Consider the following 4363-nt stretch of genomic DNA (forward strand, 5'->3'; position numbering starts at 1 on the left):
AAGGCTTGCTGGACAGCCCGGACTCGGGGCTGCCCCCCAGCCCCAGCCCCCCTTTCTACTCCCTCTCACCTGGCGAGGGCCGAGCTGGGGGCAGCAGCGGCGCGGACCCTCCGGCCCCGGGGCAGCGGCGAGAGGCCAAGGACGGCAAAGTGGTAAGAGCCAAACCCTGGGCGCTGGGCTCTGTCCTCTCTGGGCCCCAGCGGGGAGAAGGGCTGGCCAAGCTCCAGCATAGGGGGCAGCAAGGAAAGGGCCTGTTGCCCACTGACTGGGGCACCCCTGGGCTGTGTCCCCCCTCAGTGCCCGACCCCCTGCACTGGTGGAAAAGGGTCTCCTGGGCTGCTTGTGCCCCATGGCGGCTGCAGTCCGGCATTGGCACCACCGCTGGTGTGCCCAGGCAGGGGGTTGGCCTGATGCTGGCCGGGGGTTTTCTGATACGCTCACAGAAGTGGTGGCAGTTTGGCTGAGTAAGCTCTAATAACGGCGTGGGAGTGAAACCCAGATCTGAAACAGGCTCCCCTGCCTACCTTAAGAACAGAAAGGTGTAATTGCTTCTCAGTGACACTGTCCTGCCTGGTAGATAGAGGTTGGAACTGCATCCGTCTGGACCAAGGCAGGGGAGTCCGGCTCCCAGCTGTCCTTACGCTCCGGCATCCCACATTTGTTTTCTCAGGAGCGTGGAGCTGCATTTGCTGGAGCCCTGGCTGAAAGAAAGACGAAACTGTCAGTTAACTCGGGGCAGGGTACGGATGTCTGTCCGGGGAGTTGGTATGGAGACACGGTCTGGGGAAGGTTGTGTGCTGCAGCCCTTTGCTGGAGTGGGGTTTTGTGGCATGAGCCTGCATGAAAGGTTTCTGCGCTGCATGGCCGAGCGGGGCAGGGTTAGTGGTTTGTAAGCTCAGACAGCTGGCAGTAGCACTATAGATTTCTGTTGGCCTGATGCAGTGCCAGTGAAGCGGTTGACTGTGGACTAGGGTTTGGACAGATTTCTTGTGACTATTATTCTGCTTTATTTTGTTTATTTCTATCCCTTAGCTATAAAAGCTGTTTTTAAAACGCAAAGTTAAGAGCATAAGCAATGGTGGAGGTTTCTGAAGGATGATGAAAGTTCTTCCCCAGGGATCTTCCAAATTTTTTTTTGACATATATAAAAGACATTTATAGGTGTATTCAACACACTTAATTGGCTTCTATATGGAATAAAACCTGCAGCGCAAATCTCTCCATGGGAAAAATTTATCTACCTATGGATTAGTGACAATTCAAAGACTTCTTCCTGGTAGAGACATTTTGCAATGACTTCTCACACCCTCATTTGCTTTCTCAAGTTCTAAGGCTATTTTAGCATATTACTGAAAACTGCCTTTTACTCCTGAACATGCCAAAACCTTCCCCATGAACAATGACTCCTTCTCACCAGACTACGGTGGGTAGGGTGTGAGGTGTTAATTACGAAAATCAAATCTCAAACCCGCTAACACTGCGGTTCCAAATATGGAGCCTTACCTGCAGATGCCTGGGCGTGTGTGCCATCTTGATGGGACTGTTTATGTACAAAGAGTTACCCACATGCCTCTGATTTGGCAGGATCAGGCTGTTGCTATGTTTTTGTAAAATAAAATACGGGAGGAAGATGAATGAGGGCTTGCTGGACCAGAGAACAGCTGGGGTGAAGGCGTCTGCAAAGCTCTGTAATGAGGATATGACAGCCTCCATTCCAGTAATATGACAGTTGGCTACCACTCCTCCCTAGAAAGCCCTCAAAGAAAGATATCAAAGATGAAAGAGCACGAGAAAAACCTATTTCAGCTCTTGGGCTGTTAGGACTGAGAATTTTAGTGCTTGACTCCTACGGAAAAAAAAGTTACTCCTGTGATCTGTGTAAGGCAAAATTAAGTTTTCCAGTTATTTTTTCATTTTGATCAAAAATGAACATTTTACACATTTCAGAGGAACTCGCACTGTAGATGTTTCCAAATTCTGTACCACATTGTAACAGCATGGGTAGCCCTGGGCTCCTGCTGTTAAGAGTATGGGCTTCATACATTGTGTGTATTTCCATGCCCTTAGTAGGTACAGAAGGTTGCAGAGATCCTAACACTGAAACCAATTTGACTGTATCATTTGGAGTGGTGCAGGACCGTGCTCTTTAACTCTGACTGTTTGATACATTGCAAAATAATTAAGTAAATATGAACTTTCACTCTATTTGATTGTACAGTTTTACTTCTTCTCATTTCCATCCTGCAAATACTGTACTTGCAGCTGTTATTAAGAAAGCAGGAAAAATATGGAGAGCATTGCTTTCTTCATACTTCTAAATTTCAGTGTCTAATTAGCTTTAATCTTGCCATTTAACAAGGACTTGCAGATCTATGAGCAATTATGCAATCCATGAATGTGCTTCTGTTTAACTCTACTACTATGCTGTTCATCAGAGCATGCAGAATTGGCAAATCAGTATTGCAGCTATCTGCACACCAAGGCATGCTTTTTTTAATAGCCTATTATATTAGTGTTTGTTTTGCTTATGAACGTGACACAGCCAGGAATGCAGCCTGCACTCTTTGTGTTGTAATACTATAAAACCATATATAAGCTCAGTCACTAACGGCCAAAATTCTAGTATGTACAGTTACAATAAATTGCTGTCAGGTGAAGAAAACAACATTCCAGAACTGTGGGAAGTATTTCATACTATTCCTTGCTCCAGACCTATCAAAACCACCAGGCTGAACCCAGTTGTGTTCTTTTGCAGTCAGCTATTTTGCTCCAACTTCACAAATATGTTGAAGAATTTTTCTGCTCTAGGACAGCTCTTCTCATACAGACTAAAATGAGATTGCATTCCCTTATCGAATACTTTCTTATGTGTAAAATCCATGCTTGCCCTGCTTTGTGTTATTAACTGTGACTCTGAAAAAGTAAACTCTCTTCTCTTTAATAAGCACGACTTTGTTTCAAAGACAATGCACCATTTATTCACATTTAACCAGCCAATTTGGCTACAGCTTTGGGATCCAAGAAAATATGAAAGGCAATTTAGGGCCAGAGTCATAAATACCACGAGTTCAACACCATTTAGGGACTTTTTTTTTTGCATTTTACTTGCAGTGCAGGAGAAATTGACTTTTATTTCTTCAAATAAAGTCCATGTAGGGCATTTGTCAATTGTTTTGTGCTTAAGTGCAAATATGCTAATGAAAATAGAAGGTGACTTTTACCTAGTTCTGCCTTTTAAATCTGAAACGTGATTAAATTGATTCTTAGGACTTGGGTTATTGAATTCCCTAGACTTTGTGTGTAATGCTGGGCCAAAAGGAACATAAATACAATGAAATAAATCTCTTCATAATATGCACAAAGAAGCAGTTGCTGGAAGAGTAGGGAATGAAATAACATCAAGGTAGCCAGATCTGCTTAGGGTTTTCCCTGTTGTTGCCCTGGGATGTAGTTTTAGGCTAGAAGAGCTGCTTTTGGGCTGTGCTGAAATAAGTGCTTTGCATTTAGTAGCGTAACTCCTAATGGATATCAGGGGAGATCAGGATCACGTTCATCTGCAGAACTATCTGTCGTGCCTTCTTGAAGGAGCAGACTTCTTGTCCTTTCCCAACACTTGCCACTGCAACAAGTTCCTTTTTATTTGAAAGACTTAAGTATTTGTGCATTCAACCTGCCTCACTGAGCACTGAGTTCTGTAGGACTATATCCCAGTAGATCAGCTGTCAGATGAATGCCCCCATGTAGGGAATTTCTACTTACATTCAGGAGCTGTGTTGGACAACAGTGTGGTGCCAGAATCAGTCTCCTGTGGTGGGAAGAGATTCCAACTTCATCTCAAGTGCAGAGGAGGAGGATACCTTGCCCCTTGACACAGCCTTCACAGGCACGGTCCCAACAACGGGGTCCAGGTCAGCATGTCTGTCAACCCTGTTGGATTTATGGCTGATACTAAAAAAAAAAAAAACAAAACCAAACCATCTCTTTCTGACATGTTGCATTTTGAAGAGCCCTTGGGCCACAGAGCCAGCATCTCATCCTACACTGAAAGCGCTCCAGGAAGGGGGACTGTCTTGCAGGGACTGGATGGGGAACATGGTCATCAAAGGGTTTCCAGGCAACATGTAACTTCCAGACCTGCCAACACCTACAATGAACGCACGTGTGAGAGAAAGGCCCAGCACGCCCAACCTGAGCCAGCTTGCAGCCCGCACACGAAGCAGGTGACATGACTCTCCAAGCCCACGTGGGTCCCAGCAGCTCTGGGGAAAGCCCCAGGCTTGCGCGGGGAGCGAGGCACCCATCTGGCACAGCAGCAGAGCTTGCCTCAGGGGTTGGCATTTGCAGCCCGGCATCCTGACCCACT

This window comes from Pygoscelis adeliae, unplaced genomic scaffold (assembly GCF_000699105.1).
Source record: "Pygoscelis adeliae isolate BGI_AS28 unplaced genomic scaffold, ASM69910v1 Scaffold353, whole genome shotgun sequence".
NCBI lineage: Eukaryota > Metazoa > Chordata > Aves > Sphenisciformes > Spheniscidae > Pygoscelis > Pygoscelis adeliae.